Below are 17,907 nucleotides of genomic sequence, written 5' to 3'. Positions count from 1 at the left end.
TAAATAAATAAATAAATAAATAACATCTTTAGAAAAAATAGGTAAAAAGCATATTTAGAGTCACTCTAGAATAATAAGAGATTATCCTAAATTTTTTATGAACTTAATAACATGATATATAGAGCAAATGCAGACAGAATTATATGGAAAGATAGACCAGTTCATATTCACAATAGGATATTATGACATACTTTTCCCATTAATTAATGGGATAAGCAGAAAAGAAATAACTGTAGAAGATTTGAAACAATGTAATAAATAAACTTGACTTTATAAACATACATAGAAGAGTATACCCAACAACTGCAGAATATATTATTTTCAAGAAGATAAAATCTACTAAAAATTTTGGCTCTATGTTGGGCCAAAATGCAAGTTCTAACAAATTTCAAAGAATGGATATGAAACAAATAATGTTCTTTAACCACACTGTAAATAGGTTAAGAATCAATAACAAAAAATCCCCTATATCTGAAAATTTCTGAATAATATGTTCCAAAATACTCTTCTAGGGCAGCCCTGGTGGCTCAGCGGTTTAGTGCCAGCTTTCGGCCCAGGGCGTGATCCTGGAGTCCCAGGATCAAGTCCCATGTCAGGCTCCCTGCATGGAGTCTGCTCCTCCCTCTGCCTGTGTCTCTGCCTCTGTCTCTGTCTCTCAAGAATAAATAAATGAAATCTTAAAAAAAAAAGAAAAAGAAAAAGAAAACTGTTGAAATATGTGTTTCCATAAAGAAATCAAAACTGGAAAATAAATGTTTTTTTTTAAATACTCTTCTAAATGATGTATAGTCCCAGAGGAAATAAAAATGGAAATTAGAAATTATTTGGAACTAAATTACATATAATGGGGAAAAAATGACACAATGACATTTGTGGAGTAAAGCTAAAGCAGTCTTTGGAGGGAAATTTATAGTCTTGATTGCATATTTTCAGGAAGAAAAAAAGCTGAAATATGAGCTGAGCATTCATTTTAAGAGGTTAGGAAAAGGACAGAAAATAAACCTAACAAAAGTAGATGGAAGGAAATAATTTAAAAGTATAAACAAATGTAAAAGAAAATACACAACAGAGAGAACAAGCAAAGTCCAAATTGAAAAAACTAATAAAATTGATAAACCCACAATGAGAATGATCAATCAGAAAAGGGAAGGCAGAAATGGCAAGTATATAAGAAATGAGAAAGAGGGGATCCCTGGGTGGCTCAGTGGTTTAACGCCTGCCTTGGCTCAGGGTGTGATCCTGGAGTTCCGGGATCGAGTCCCACATTGGGCTCCCTGCATGGAGCCTGCTTCTCCCTCTGCATATGTCTCTGCCTCTCTCTGTGTGTCTCTCATGAATAAATAAATCTTTACAAAAAAAAAAAAAAAAAGAAATGAAAAAGAATTCACACAAATAAGAGGATATTGTGAACAACTTCATGCCAATAAACCAGAAAATTTAGGTAAGCTGCGTAGATTCACAGAAAAATCCAAGATAACTGACACAAAAACATCAAAAATCTTAGTCCTATAATTATTAAATAAATTAAATTGTTAAATAAATTAAATAAATTAAACAGCTGATAATGAAAATTCAAGATGGCTTCACTGGGGAATCCTACCAAACACTGAAGAAAGAAAAAATTCTTGTTTACCTACCTCTGTCAGAAAGTAGAAAAAGGTACATCAACTAATTTTGGGAGACTAGGGTAACTTTCTACTAACACTCAACAAGAACAGCACTAGAAAGAAGGCACAGGCCAATTTCATTCATGAATATAGGTACAAAAGTCCTAAAAAAAAAATAAAGCTAACCAAATTAGGGATTATATAAAAGGATAATACATCATGGGTGCCTGGGTGGTGCAGTCGGTTGAGTGGCAGACTTGGTTTTGGCTCAGGTCATGATCTCAGGGTTGAGATCATGCCCTGAGTTGGGGTCCACTTGGCGCAGAGTCTGTTTGAGATTCTCTATCTCCCTCTGCTCCTCCCCCTGTGACCTCTCTTGTACTCTTTCTCAAATGAATAAATAAATATTTTTTTAAAAAGGATAATACGTCATGATCAAATTGGACTTACCCCTAGGAATGTGCATTGATTTAACACTAGGAAATGAATTAATGGAATTTACTACTTTAATAGATTAGAAGGGAACATTCATAATCATTCATAATCATCTCAGGTCTTGAAGAAGAAATGTTTGCTAAAACATAGAATCCCAATACAATAAAAACTCAAAGGAAAGAGTGAAAGTTTCTGAATCCAGTAAAGGACATGAATAAAAAAAGCCCATAGCAAGCATCATGCTTGCAAACAGAAAGCATTTGGCATAAAAAGCTCACTACTATCATTTTTATTCACATTGTATTGGAGGCTGTAGCAAGTGTAGTAAGCAAAAAAATATAGACGAGGTATAAGGGCTGGGAAGGGAAAAAAAAAGTAAGACAGCCATTATTCTCTGATAAGGATTCTATATCAATCACCCAAAAGACTCTGACAAATATTAGAAATAATAAAGGATTTTAGCACAGTTACTGGATGTAGAGTCAATATGGAAAAATCAGGACTGTTCCAGTAGCAAACAGAAAAATAAATTTAAGAGATACTATCTATCACTCCTTAAAGAAAACAAACAACCAATATCTAAAGGGAAAAAAAAAAAACTAGAGAAGGATATGCAAAGAGCTCTACATGGAAAACTACTTTAAAAAACTCAAAAATTACTACAAGAAATTTGAAAAGACCTCAATAAATGGAGAGACATGATACATTCATGGACAAGAAGATCCAATAATGTAAGTACATCATCTCTCAAACTGATCTGTAGGTTCAAAACAGTCCTACTCAAAAACTCAAAGGTTTTTTAAAAATAGAACTTGACAAACTGATTGCAAAAAATAAACAATTCTGAAGTCTACCAACAGTAGAATGGATAAATAACTCATGGAATATTCAGAGGATGGAGAGACGATGAATTAACAATATGTAACAATGTGAATGACTGTCAAGAAGAAGCCAGATGTGCACAAATGCACACACGCACACACACATATACACACAGCCATAGGATTTAGGAATGCATGTTTAGGTGGGAAATAATAGGTAAGCTCAAGGAAGTGATTAAATAAAAATTAGGACGGGAATGGAGAAGATGTGTGATGGGAAGGGGAGTACAGTGGGTTCTGAGTTGCTGGCAGTGTTCTGTGTTTTGACTTGGGTAGCGGTTGTACGAGTGTTTGCTTTATGATTGACCACTATGATTGTTGTGTGCACTTTCCCATGTGGGTGTCCTATTTCACAATGATGTTGGAAAAGCCACAGAGTATTTGTTTTGCATTTCAGAATCAGGGCGTTTTAAGTCTCCATCAGGGTGACAAAATGAAACCTGTAAAAACAGCAGCTATTGAATGAACGGTAACATGACAAAGTCCGTAAGAGAAGGTGGTGGCCTGGACTGAGTCTAGGAAAAAAGACTGCCCACCCCCCGCCAAGGCTAAGCATTAGCTGTTGTTTATTCAGTACAAACAATGGGAAAGGGACCCTCTGCCTGGCACCAGATCATCGGCCAGGGACAAGGATGATTGCATGCCCCACCTCAGCTGGGACAGACCAATCAGCATTACCCTGCCCCCTGCACTCCTTTGGGCAGGAGGCCAAGAAACCTCCACGTGGCTAATTTGCTTTCTTGAGTATTTAGAAACTAAAACCGAGGTCAAGACAGGGAGGGCAGAGTGTTCCTTGAATAAAAAGTATGAATTTTCAGATTTCAGAAAAGGTCTACTTCGATTATAAATCAATAAAATGACATTCTGACCTAACTGTTTTACCTCTCTGGGTACCTATGACACAGTTCCCTAGGAAATTATCATCCTTGGGCATCTGATAAAATTGACTTCTTGGACCTGGATAGTAGAAGCTCAGATCTTGGTCCCAGCTTTTCCCATCAAAGCTGCATGCTAAGAGACCAGGTGGAGCTCTTAGCCCATTTATTTTATCTCATCTCATCAACACTGGCAGGTTATTACTCAGAGCATACCTGGGAACGGGGCCCCACCTGGGGAGAATCTCAGGCTTGGAAATAATCTCTATGGGGAGGACTTCCCCAGTCCCCATATTTTATTTATGGAGGAAGTAGGGCTCTGTAATAAAGATATTATATATGTATATACATATATATATATTAAAAACCCTACAGACCAATATATCTCATGAACACAGACACAAAAATCCTCAACAGAATGATAGCAAACAAAATCTAGTAATATATTTAAAGGATCATGACCATATGGGGTTTATCTCAAGAATATAAAGTTAGTTCAACTAACAAAGTTAGTTAGGCACCTGGGTGGCTCAGTGGTTGAGCATGTGCCTTTGGCTCAGGTTGTGATCCCAGGGTCCTAGGATCTAGTCCTGCATCAGGATCCCTGCAGGGAGCCTGCTTCTCCCTCTGCCTATGTCTCTGCCTCTCGCTGCGTGTCTCTCATGAATAAATAAATAAAATCTATGAAAATCAACCAGTGCAATGCCCCACAACAGAATAATTGAGAAAAATTCATTTTAATAAATGCCTAGAAAAAGCACTTGGCAAAATTCATCATCCATTCATGAGAAAGACTCTCTGCAAACTAAGAAAAAGATAAAACTTCCTCAAAATGACAAAGGGCATCTACAAAAACCTACAATGAACATCAAACTTAGTGGTGAAACACGGAATCCTTTCCTCCTAAAACTGGGAGCAGGACAAGGACGTTCACTTTCATACTTCTAGTCAACATTGTACTGATGGTCCTAGCCACCACAATAAGGCATGAAAAAGAAATAGAATGAATTCAGACTGGAAAGAAATAAAATCACAAAATTAATAACAGAAAGGTCCCCGATGCCCTTTACCCAGTTTCTCCCAAAGCTGACATCTTACATAATATCAAAATCAGGAAACCGGCATTAGTACAATGTCAGTAAACTGATTTTTTTGACAAGAATGTGCCAAGGCAATTCAATGGGGAAGCCTGCCTGCCTTCCTTCCTTCCTTCCTTCCTTCCTTCCTTCCTTCCTTCCTTCCTTCGTCTTTTTTTCTAGAGAGGAAGAGAGAGGAAGGGGAAGGGCTGAAGGAGAGAGAATCTTAAGCAGACTCCATGCCCAGCATAGAGCCCAACATGGGGCTCTATCTCATGACTCTGAGATCATGACCTGAGCTGAAATCAAGAGCTGGACGTTCAACTGACTAAGCCACCCAGGAGCCCCAGGAAACAGTCTTTTCAATAAATGGTGCTGGATCAACTGGATATCAGTATAGAAAGAATGAACTTTAAACAAAAAATTAATTCAAAATGGATCTCAGACCTGAAAATAAAAGCTAAACTAAAAAGGCTAAGAGAAAATCTTGGGGTTAACAAAAATTCCTTAGGACGCAAAGATTTCTTAGGACTTAAAGTAAAAGAAAAAAAAAAGGTAAAATGGACTTAATAAAAAATTTCATCTTTTGCTCTTCAAAGATACAACCAAGAAAATGAAAATGCTTAATTTGCTAGATGCAGGGAGCCCTTTCACAATGTATACGTACATATATCAGACCACTGTGATATATACTCCACCATACAATTTTATATGTTAATCATTCTTCAGTAAAGCTGAAAAAAAAAAGCCAATGAACAGGCCACCCATAAACTGCAAGAAATATTCCCAGTACTCATATCTGACAGAGGAATAGTGTCCAGAACACTTAAAAATCTCTTTACTCTCCTGGTGTGTCTGAGTGGCTCAGTTGGTTGAGCATCCGACTATTGATCTCAGCCCAGATCATGATCTCAGAGTTGTGAGTTCACGCCCTGCAGTGAGCTACTTAAAAACAAACAAACAAACAAACTCTCCCAAACTTCTTTGCTTTCCCAATAATAAAGAATAAACCATCTGCTTAGAAACTGAGCAAACCTTAACAGGTCCATGGGCCATTTTCAGAGTGATGGAAATGCTTTGAAATTTAGTGGTGATGCTTGTACAACATAGTGAACACACTGAAAGCCACTGAAGGGCACACTTAAAATAGTGAATTTTGTTATGTGAAGTATATCTCAACTTTTTTTTTTAAAGATTTACCTATTTATTTGAGAGAGAGAGAATCCCCAGGCTGAGCATGGAGCCTGACCCTGGGCCTGATCCCAGGACCCCAAGACCATGACCTGAGCTGAAACCAAGAGCTGGCCATCCAACCTAATGAGCCACCCAGGTACCCAAGTATATCTCAACTTTTAAAAAATGCTCTAAAAATGGACAAAAGACTTGAATGACCCCTCAAAAGAAGATATGTGAGTGGATAATACACATTTTAAATTTCTTCTTTTTATAAGATGCTTAAGAGTACTAATCATTAATGCTAGGGACATGCCAATTAAAACCACAAGTACCTTACCACACCCACTGCAACGACTCAGATTGTTTTTTAAAGTCCAATGCCAAGTGTTGAGGAAGTGGTGGGGTCCCCAGAACCCTTCAACACTCCCAGTAGGAGTGTAAAGTGGTACAAAAACTTTAGAAACAGTCTGATCATTTCTTAAAATATGAAATATTCACCTACCTGTGACCTGCAATTCCACTACTAGGTATTTACATAAGCGATATGAAAACAATCCACAAAAAGATTTGTACACACATGTTCAGAGCAGTATTCATAATAGCTAAAAAGTAGAAACAGCCCAAGTGTCCATCTATTGAGGAATGGATACACACACTGTGATATAGCTATTCTACAGAATTCAATACTGCAATGACAAGGAAAGAAGAGCTGTTGGACAAGGAACATGGTTGGGTCTCCGTGACATGTGCTGATCAAAAGAAAACAGTACACTCGGCATGGTTGTAGTTATACAAAGTTCTGGCACAAGCAACAGAAATCAGGTCAGTAGTTGCCTGGAGCATTGTGGTTATGTTCGGGGAACTGACTATAAAGGAGAATGAGGGAACTTTCTGGAAGGATGCAATGTTCTATATTTTGATTGTGAGAGTGGTTATGTGGATGTGTGCATCTGTCAAAATTCATCTGACTGTAGACTTAAACCTATGCATTTTAATTATAATTATATATACGATTATAATAATATAATTTTATATATACATGTGTATATATATAATTTACACATCAATAAACTTGACTAAATAAATGTAATTTATACCTCAGTAAACTTGGCTAAATACATTAGAAACGGCATGGGATCTGGAATCAAACTACCTGGGTGTGACTGCTTCATCCTGGCTCTCTGTTTAAAAGCTGTATGACCCCAGAAAAGTTACATACCCTTTCTAAGACTCAGTTTCCTCATCTGGAAAGTGGGGATACCACTCAGACGCAGGAGGGGTATACTCCTGGATGTGTCCAGGTGTCTGGTGCATATTAAGAACAGCTCTGTGCTGGGGCACCTGGGTAGCTCAGTGGTTGAGCCTCTGCCTTTGGCTCAGGGCGTAATGCTGGAGTCCTGGGATTGAGTCCCACATTGGGGTCCCCGCAGGGAGCCTGCTTCTCCCTCTGCCTATGTCTCTGCCTCTCTCTCTGCGTCTCTCATGAATTAATAAATAAAATCTTAAAAAAAAAAAAAAAGAGCTGTGTGCTTACCATGTTCCAGGCGCTATGCTGAGCAGTCTGGAAGGGCAGCAGATTGGATGGGAAGAAACACGCATGCCAGGCTTCTGGTTCCTTTTCCCTCTTGAGCTCTGGGGCTAGAGATGGAGTGGGGGAGCTATTAGTTGGCTGGGGCTGTTGCAACAAATTACAGCAGATCATGTTCCCTATACAACAGAAATGTATTTCTCACAGCTCTGGAAGCTAGAAGTCCGAGATCATGGTGCTGGTGGGTTGGATTCCTCCCGGGGTCTCTCCCTTTGGCTTACAAAGGCAACTTCTCCCTCTGCCTCCACTTCCCCTCTCCTCTGGGCACATGCATCCCTGTGTCTCTTGCTCTTCTTATCTTGTAAGGACTCCAGTAAGATTGGATTTAGGACCCACCGAACAGCCTCATTTTGAATTGACGTCTCTCTCACTTTTTTAAAAGTAGGCTCCATGCCCAACATGGGGCTTGAACTCACAAACCCAACATCTATGACTGTGCCAGCCAGGCCCCCCTGAATTAACATCTAAGATTCTTTCACTAAATGCAGTCACATTCTGAGGTTCTGAGGGTTAGGGCTTCAACATATGAATGAGGAGTTGGGGGACAGAGAGGAGGGGTGTGGCAGGGGCAGAGTGGGGACATAATTCAGGCGGTTAACAGGGGATGAACCCAGATTTGACTCATCTTGGACAAAAATATCCAGGAACCGGGCTTTATCCTTGACTAACTGAGACACAGCTCAGAACAATCAACCAGAAAGACCAGTGAGCTATTTTATCATTTTCCAGCTGCTTGAGGTAGGATGATACACTTAAAAGTCTCTGAACTTGGCAGCGCTGCCGCCACGCCTCCAAGGGGAGACAGTCTTACTTCACAGGGCTGTTGGGAGCAGCATAGCCTGACACCATTAACATGGGAAGAACTAGATCAGGCCATGTCTGGGCCATGGACCAACACACAGCTGTTAAAATGATAGGGTAATTATCTTAAAATAGAAAGTTAAAAAAAAATGATCAAAAAGACCTGCAGATACCGTGGACCTGTAACTGAAGGACCCAAGCAAATCCCAAGGCAGGGCTGGGTCTCCTGCATCACAGTCACCTGTGGCTTCTCACCGACTTGTTCTGAAGGGAGACTCAGGCACTGGTATTTAAAAACAAATTAGCTAAAAGCAGACAAAGGTTTTTCTCCTATGCAGCCCAGGGCGGAGAGCCACTGATGATAATAACAAGAGCAGGTATTTTGTCTTTATTCTATAGCAGATGCTCTTCTGAGCGCTCTGTGTAACAAACTCATCGAATCCGCACAACTGCCCCATTTCACAGATGAGGAAAGTGAAGTTTGTTTCTGTCCACACAGCTGGAGGATGAGCTGAACCCAAGGGGAGTGTGGTTCCAAAAATAAGCAGAATTCTATGAGGTGACTGGAGGCAGGAGAGGAACAGAACTTAGGAATTTCCAGTGTGAGTCTGTCGGGAGAGGCTCCCAAATCTCATTATCAGCCAGGTTTTGAAACCCAGAGGGCAGTGGTTCCCAACTCCCTGATTTAAAAAGCTTCCCTTGGGTGAATTCTCTAAAGACAGAGATTCCTGAATGTCTTTGCTGGAGACTGATTCCCCGGGGCCTGGGGAGGGCCCCGGAATGCACGTAGTTAGCCAGGGTCCCGGCAGGACGGGCTTCAGCGGCCTGTGGTCCATCTGCTGGTGAACCACACTTGGTTCGAGGCTTGGCTGCTGACAGCTTGAAAGGGTTGATAATTTTATCTCTGACTTCATGTTTGCAGGTGATAGCACACTATGTGGGCACGTGTGTGTGTGTGTGTGTGTGTGTGTGTGAGTCTCGGTGTCCCTGCCATAGCACCTCCCATCACCTCTTTGCCTCCCTGTGGCCAGATCCTGTGGTCCCCAGCTCGGCTGGGGGCCCCCTCCCTGCTCCTGCATGGTGACCATGTCTGCCCCTCACCTGTAGTCCTGATTCTGCCCCTGGGTGTGTCTGCCCTCACTCCTGCCCTGCCAGCATCCGGGGTGGCAGGAGAGCACAGGGTGCGACACCAGCAGAGTTGCATGCAAGCCTGTACTCTCCAGGGTAGATGAACTCAAAGCGGTGAACTTGGGAGAAAGGCAGTAAATGAGGGTGGGCTCAAGAAGCAGAGGAGGGGGGTGCAGGGGTGTGAGCGGGCTCACCCCGGTGGGAGGCTGTGCTCTCAACCCTTAGTCTTACCTTGGGAACATCTAGCAAACTGGGAAACACTGATACCCAGACCCCTCCCTGCCCAGTGTATTTGGCCTGGGGTGGGGCCCACATACTTCTCCTTTAGGGGGGGTTTCCTGTGAGTCCCAGTGACCCACCAAGGGTCAGGGACTGCGGGTATGTCTGTGGGTTTCCACCGGTGGTCTAGGGGCTCCGGGGCACCTGTGCTCTTGCACTGGACTTCCAGAGCTGGAAGCGCCCTCACATGTGCGCAGGGCTACTCCGGCTGCTGTGACACAAGAAGGAAGGGATGCTTCGAGGAGGGGCAGGGCCCTGTCCCCCTCCCCGCCCGGCGCCCTCCCTGCGGGCTCCCGGGGTTTCGTGACACCAGGCCTGGCTCCCAAATCCAGGGGTCCCCCTGCTTTGCTTTGTCCGCGGGGGGCCGGGGAGGGGGATGGTTGGTGCCACCAGGGGCTCAGGTGCTCCGATTGCGGAGGGGACCGGCACCGCGCGCGGCCAACGCTAGGTGGCGCGCGACAGCCGGGCCTGCCCTGCTCCCGGGAGGATCAGGGGTCCGGGGTGCTGGGGTCCCGGGTCCGCTGCTGGCAGCACAGCCGCGCCCCTTCCGCAGGACCGTCGGGCGGACTGGGTGCAGTAAGGCCTGGAGACCTGGCGCCGCCCTCCCCGCGCTCCCTCCTGCCCCCCGCGAGGCCGGCGCGCGGGCTCAGGGCAGGGGCTCCTCTCCGGCCGCGGGTCTGCAGGCTCCTCGGGCGCCGCCAGCCCGCCGCAGCCTTACGGGACTGTCCGCTGGCAACAGAAGCACACTAAAAAACAACAACAACAACAACAACAACAAAACAAACAAACAAACAAAACCAGGAAATGTACCAAAGAACGCATTTTCTGCACTAATGGGATGGGAGAGGCCCCGGAGGCTCCGCGCAGTCCCCACTCCGAAAGGACCCCGTTGGTTCCGCGTTACTTTCCTGTAAAGTGCTTTTCGTGTCCTCCGACGCCCGTCGGGGCAGCCGCGGGGCAGCGAGGTCGGGGCAGCGAGGTCGCGGCCGGGGGACGCCCCGCAGCCCGGAGCGCGGGGGTAGGGCCGTCCCGCAGCGCCCGCGCTTCACACCCTTCCTTTGGAGAAGCTGGAGTTAGCGTTGGCAAAATGGTGTTTCCCGTGCTCCCGGGTTTCTTTCCTCCCTCTTCATTTTATTTGAATCAATGTCTTCAACTAACGATTATTTGCCGATCTCTGGATAAAATGTTCCAACGCCCCCTCCCCCCAAACCCTCCCATAAATAATAGGAAACCATCCTGCACTCCTAGGAAGCGGCCCATCTAACAGCGAGAGGGGGAGGGATGCGAATAATGCTCACCCAGCGTGCTTTGGGATTTTATGGGCACGTGTTTAGGGGAACCGTGGCGGAGCAATTCATATTTCATTGCTTTTTAAACTTTGGATTACAAAAAAAAAATTCCAAATATAAACAAAAGTAAAAGGAATAGTAGAGTGAATCCTGTCTGCCTGTCACCTGATTTACAAAATTGCCAATCTCGCCTCATCTATGCCTCACCAACCATAAAAGTTCACCCACTCCAAATGCACAACTAAATGATTTTTAGTTTACTACATAGTTGTGCAACCATCATCCCAGTGCAATTCTAGAATATTGCTCCTAACTCCAAAATTTTGATTGTGACTATTTGCCATCCGGTCCTTGCTGTCATCCCTAGACTTAGGCAACCATTAATCCATCTCTGTTGCTTTGTCTTTTCTGGACATTGCATATGGTGGAAATATAGAACATATAGTCACTTGTATCTAGCTTCTTCCACCAGCGTCATGTTCTCAAGGTTCATTTGTGTGTGACATGTATCAGAGCTTTGCTCCTTTTTACTTCTGAATGATATTCCACTGTATGAAGAGACCACATTTTTATTATTTAGGCCAACTAATTTATCCATTATTAGTTGATGGCACATTTGGGTTATTTCTGCTTTTTGACTAGTATGAATAATATGTTGAACATTCACATTCGAGTCATCGTGTGGACATATGTTTTTCTGTCTCTGCTAGGGATCTAAGAGTGGGATTACTGGATATTATGGCAAGTAGAGTAACATTTTAAGGTTCTTGTGCCAAACTTATTCTTCCCACGTGGGTGCTACCACTTTAAATTCCCATCAGCGACGTAGAAGGATTACAGTGTCTCTGCATCCTTGCCAACACTTGTCATTTCATTTTGATTTTAGCCATTCTGGTGGGTGTCAAGTGGCATCTAATTATGGTCTTCACTTACATTTTCCTAGTGTGGAGCATCTTTTCATGTGCTTATTGGCCATTTGTATGTTTTTGTTGAAATGTTCATTCAAACCTTTTGTCCAATTTTTAAAATAAACTTTTTACTACAGATTTACAGAAGAATGGGGAAAAGAATACAGACCCTTTACATCTCCCACACCTGGTTTTTTCTGCTGTTACCATCTGACGTGAATGGGGCACATTTGTCACAATTCACTGAAGTCCACACTTTGTTCAGACTTCCTTTTGAGTTTTTACCTAATGCCCTTTTTCTGTGCCAGAGTCCCATCCAGGACACCACGTTATATTTAGTTGTTGTGTCATCTCAGGCTCACCTTGACTGTGATGGTTTCTCAGACTTTTTTCTTTTTTTACCTTGACCTTTGATAACCTTAGTAGTTTTGGAGAACTGGTCAGGTATTTTGTAGAGTCTCTTAATTGGGATTTGTCTGAGGTTCTCTCATGATTAATATGGAGTTATGAGTTTTTGAGAGAAAGACTTCAGAGATAAAGTGCCTGCATTGGGTTGGCTTGGGCAGCTTAACCAGCAGAAATTCTCTCCCAGTTCTGGAGGCTGGGATTCCAACATCAGCGGTTGGCCTTCTGAGGCCTCTCTGTTCTTGGCTTACAGATGACCCTCTTCTCCCTGTGTCCTCACATGGTCCTCACTCCATTTCCAAATCTCCTCTTCTTATGAAGACATGAGTTCTATTGAATTAGGCCCACCCCAGTGACCTTATATAATATTAATGGCCTCTCTAACGATCTGTCTCCAAATACAATCATATTCTGAGATGCTGGGAGTTAGAACTTGAACATATACATTTAGGGGTTGGGGGGGAAACACAATCAATCTGGCCCCTAAGAGTGTCACTTTCATCCTATCCAGGGTCCATGTTTTGGGTGTGACTTATTATTGTTGATGTTGACCTTGGTCACCTGGCTGAGGTGTGTTTGTCAGGTTTCTCTACTATAAGTTTATCCCTTTCTTCCCTTTTCCCATTGTGGTCTTTGGAGAGAAGTTACAATGTGCAACCCACATCATGGGTTTTGTCTCATTGTAGGGATTATATTCCATATATTCTGTAAACCTCTTAGAAGAAATATATGGGTAAATCTTTGTGGCCTTGGTTCTGGCAATGGAATCTTAGGTATAACTCCAAAGGCACAAGCAACAAAGGAACAAATAGATAAATTGGACCTCATCAAAATGAAAAACTTCTGTGTATCCCAGGACATCATCAAGAAAGTGAAAATAGATGGGCCTCAGAAGGGAGTCTGCTCATCCATTTCCCTCTCCCTCAGCACCACCCCAGGCCCCATGCTGTCTCCCTCAAATAAATAAATAAAATCTTTTTTAAAAAGTGAAAAGACAACCTATAGAATAGGAAAAGATATTTGTAAATTACAGATCTGATAAGGGCCTAGTATCCAGAATATATATAGAATACTTACAACTTAACAATGAAAAGATGAAACTCTAGCTTTTCCAAATCAATGCTGTACTGAAGAACCTTGTACAGAAGATACTTTGCATGTTTGAGCAGATCTATAGAATTAATTCCGGGAAGGGTGTGTGCTTTTCTAATTTTGACAGCTGTTGCCAAATTGCCCTCCATGGAGGGTGTATCAGTTTAGATCCCTCTAGAATTTATTTCTAAACTTACTATGAAATATGGCAACACTGACAAGAGCGTTCATGCCAGCATTATTCGTAATAACTCCAAACTGGAAACAACCCAATGTCCTTCAACACAAGAGTGGATAGACACAGTATGTTTTCGTCATACCATGGAACCCTACAAAGCAATGAAAAAGAACAAAAAGTTCTGCTACCTGCCACATGGGGAAATCTCACAGAAGTGTCAAGGAGTGAAAGAAGCCAGACACAAAACAGTACTTACTGTAGGACTCCTATAAGGTGGCTCAATTGTGAAGCTAAAGAAAGAAGCAATCTATGATGACAGCCCAACAGTGGTTAGCCTTGGATGGTGGGGAACTGACCACTGCCACAAGAGAGTCCTCCCGGGTGCTCCAAGTGCCCTATATCTTGATCTGGATAATTGTGACATAGGTGTGTAATACATAAAAACTGATTGGATTGCATGTGCTGCACTGTTGTAGGTTAATATCTCAATAAAAAGTAAAAAGGTTAAAAAAAAAAAGCCAATACTGCTGTGCTAACCACATGGCCCCAGTAGCAGGCAATCTCCTTAGCCACGAAGATCACACGGAAGACCCTGTGTCTCTTTTGTCCAGTCTTGAACCAGTTGTGGGTTCCAGGCACAAAGAGGGAGTGCCTAGCAGAGGAGGGGTCCTCTGGGATTCCTCCCATGGGCCCAAAGGTGCCTTTGGGCAGGCAGTTCTCTTCCTGAACCCTTCCCAACGCCATCCCCTGCTAGACCATTCCCTGCACCAGCTGTTGAGCAGCTGCCTGGTTATTTATAGCCTTGGGGCTCTGCATGAAAAGAACCTCATTCCATGACTCCTTTCTCCTGCCATCGACTCTGCTCCTAAGCCCTCTCTCCCCACCCACCCCAGGCTTTAAGGTTTCTGGAATATTCCAGGTCCCACTGCTAGGTTACATGTTGCTATGGTGCAGGGTCTCCCCTGCATGGGTGATTCCTTAACTGCCTGCCCCATCCCGTGGAGGTTGCCAGTTCTGAGACAAACCCCCTCCAGGACACCTTGTTAAGGGGCTGAACTCTCACCTCTCAGTCCACCTCTTCTGGTGGGGCCCAATGGCAGCCTTGAATCTCTTCTCCAAGCCCTATTTGGCTCCAAGTTTATCTTGTTCCTCATTTTGGAAAACCAGGATACTTCCACCACCACCGGGAATCAGAAGGGTGGTTGGCTGCCCACCTGCCCAGCAGTGGAAGGAACAGAAGAAACTGTAACCCCCCCAGCACTTTCCATTGTTCAGCTTAAAACTGCAGAGGGGAGGGCAGCCCTGGTGGCGCAGTGGTTTGGCACCGCCTGCAGCCTAGGGCGTGATCCTGGAGACCCTGGATCCAGTCCCACGTCAGGCTCTCTGCACGGTGCCTGCTTCTCCCTCTGCCTGTGTCTCTGCCTCTGTCTCTCTCTCTCTCTCTCTCTGTCTCTATGAATAAATAAATTAAAAAAATTAAAACTCCAGAGGGGAGCCCCCTCCCCTTCGCCCTTACCAGGCAGGGCAGGATACTCACCACAGCAGACGTGATCTAGAAGTGCATTTGAAAATCCACATCCATCGCTTCTTGGCCTTTTGGCTAAGATCAAGTGTGAAAATCCACATCCATTTTAAAACTAGTAAAAACATTTGCCTGCCTCTGCTCTCTCTCTCCTTCCCTCTCTTCTCTTTCCTTTTTCTCTCCTCCCTCCCTCCCTCCCTCTGTCCAGTGGAGGGTCCTCTCCACTTGGGGAGGAAGGCCAGGTAAGCCAGACTTAATGGACTTCCCCGGGTTGGTGTGAGGCATGTGGCCCATGTTCTCTGGGAAGCACACAGGCTGAGCAAGCTGACCTCCCCCAGGATGGTGGGATCATGGCACCAGTGTGGGCCAAGATGTGCGATGAGGGGGCAAACAGTCTGTTCCGAAGCAGAGTTCACTTTGCTGCAATGCGAGGACCACGACAGGACAATGCATCCCCTTCTGCGTAGCAGGTCCTGGCGCTTGGTGTGCAGCTGACCTATGAGAATCTGCCTGGGGCCCTGCCTGTGCAGAGCGCGTGGGGGCCTAGGAGCTACTGACAGAAAAACAAAAGCAGAATTAGTTTTCGCCCTCTGAGTCTGTGGCTGCCTGCCAACTTCTCCTTCAAATACGAACATTCCTGTTTTCATTCTGGCAGTTTTTGTCAGGTTATTACAAATGGAAGGGTGAGCAGACAGAAACAGAATGACATTTGCTGAGCTGGAAGGATGGTTTCTAAATCTATTGTCAGGAGCACACCAAGGTATGTACACTTTTCAGGGGCACTCTTCTCTGTGGGGGTTATGAATCCGGGTCAGAGACGGCCTTGTTTTACCAAGCAGTCTCTGGTCTCGATGCATGCACTTTTCCATGTGTACAGACTAAACCAGCATGTGACCAATACACGGCGAGGACCAGTGGCAGCCACCACCTCAAACATACGCAGGACAGGTGGGCACTAGATCTACAAGATAATGGAGGAGTCTATTAAATTTCATTGGCATCACATTTTTATGTGTCTGTAAACCTCTGAAAACCTCGAAATTAAAATTACTGCCTCACGACATACCAGAGTGACTAATTTCATCGAAACACAAAACAAAACCCTTCCAGAAAAAAAACTGGTAAATTAAAACTAGCACTAATACCGCTTAAAAATTGAGAACGGTGGAGATCCCTGGGTGGCTCAGCGGTTTGGTGCCTGCCTTTGGCCCAGGGCGCAATCCTGGAGTCTCGGGATCGAGTCCTGCGTCAGGCTCCCGGCATGGAGCCTGCTTCTCTCTCTGCCTGTGTCTCTGCCTCTCTCTCTCTCTCTCTCTGTGTGTGTGTGTCTCTCATGAATAAATAAATAAAATCTTTAAAAAAAAAAATTGAGAACGGTGTCCCCAAGGTTTAACATTTGCTCCCAGATCCCTTTGGCTGTAAGAATGTTATTCAAGTTACTTTGTTTTTTTTAAAACAGTGTTATAGCCTGGGTACACCGGCTGCTGTCAAGTGAAGCATCTCACATGGGAAGGTCTGATGCGCCACCTGGGATGGCTCTATCCATCTCAGGAGAGCTACTGGGCTGGGAAGGGATCCCTTCCGGGGCAGGATTCTATTTAAAGAGATGCTTCCTGGGAATCCCTGGGTGGCTCAGTGGTTTATCGCCTGCATTCGGCCCAGGACGTGATCCTGGAGACCCGGGATTGAGTCCTGCATTGGGCTCCCTGCATGGAGCCTGCTTCTCCCTCTGCCTGTCTCTGCCTCTCTGTGTGTGTGTGTCTCTCATGAATAAATAAATAAAATCTTTTTTAAAAAATAAAGAGATGCTTTCTTATATTCACACAAATTTGATAACTGGGATAAAGCAGGTGAAGACTGTTTCCTTCATGGACGAAAGAAAAAAAATGTAGCTACAGGACATTTGTTAATAAGCACATGTAAAGACTTTTCTCCTTACCTCCCTTACACATCGCTAAGTGGCCAGGAGAGCAAATCTTTTCTCTTTCTAGCTAGTTGGGCTGAATTTTGAAACAAAAATGAAAACAAGCCCAGTCTCCTCCCAGGGAGTACACAGCTACTCTTGGTATTGTGTTTGCTAAGCAGCTTCACGCACCTGTTCACCCACCAGCTTCCCACACCTGTTTACCCAACACCAGCTAAAAAATAGTCACACTCAGAGCTAAGAAGTATACACCTAACAGTCTGCACAGGGAAGCTGACCCAACCACACATGGAAAGAGCTTTCTATGACTCCCGGGCACCTAAGCTTGTTGGCTTGTTTTCAGCATATTCTTACAATCCAGGGAATTGGCAGTCACACGTCTAAGTGAAAAGACTGGGAAACTGGGCCAGGGAATAAATGCTTACTTTGGATCTGTACTATTGATTTAAAAAAAAAAAATCACCGGAAAAAAATGAGTCCTTTTTTTCCATTTTTTTTTGCTCAAAGCAGTCCAAAGAAAACAAGTTTTGGTTCACTCCTGTCTGTGAGCTCAGTTTGGTGTTGAACAAACTCCAGAGAAATCACAGAGAAAGCTTGCACCAGACAGGCAGTCGTGCATCCCATCCACGATTCATAAAGGCTTCCCTTCCCTTAAGGCTTCCCTTCCCTTTGCAGGTTGGGAGAGAGACCCCCCAGGGAGAGCACACTTCTTTGCGCCCCATCCTGCATGAGAAGAGGGGCTA

General features: G+C 44.0%; 1 long non-coding RNA gene across 1 annotated transcript; it reads right to left on the bottom strand.

Annotated features, from left to right (window-relative positions):
• Positions 1–7,584: 7,584 nt before the first annotated feature.
• Positions 7,585–11,018, bottom strand: LOC118354929 (uncharacterized). Its single transcript, XR_004816381.2, has 3 exons — positions 9,885–11,018; positions 9,541–9,686; positions 7,585–7,688 (listed from the first exon to the last, which is right to left on the bottom strand). It is a non-coding gene; the product is annotated as an uncharacterized LOC118354929 (long non-coding RNA).
• Positions 11,019–17,907: the final 6,889 nt, after the last annotated feature.

The sequence above is a fragment of the Canis lupus genome, chromosome 6 (genome assembly GCF_003254725.2).
Source record: "Canis lupus dingo isolate Sandy chromosome 6, ASM325472v2, whole genome shotgun sequence".
NCBI lineage: Eukaryota > Metazoa > Chordata > Mammalia > Carnivora > Canidae > Canis > Canis lupus.
Note: the sequence above shows the minus strand (reverse complement) of the source record. Positions and strands in the feature narration are given on the sequence as shown.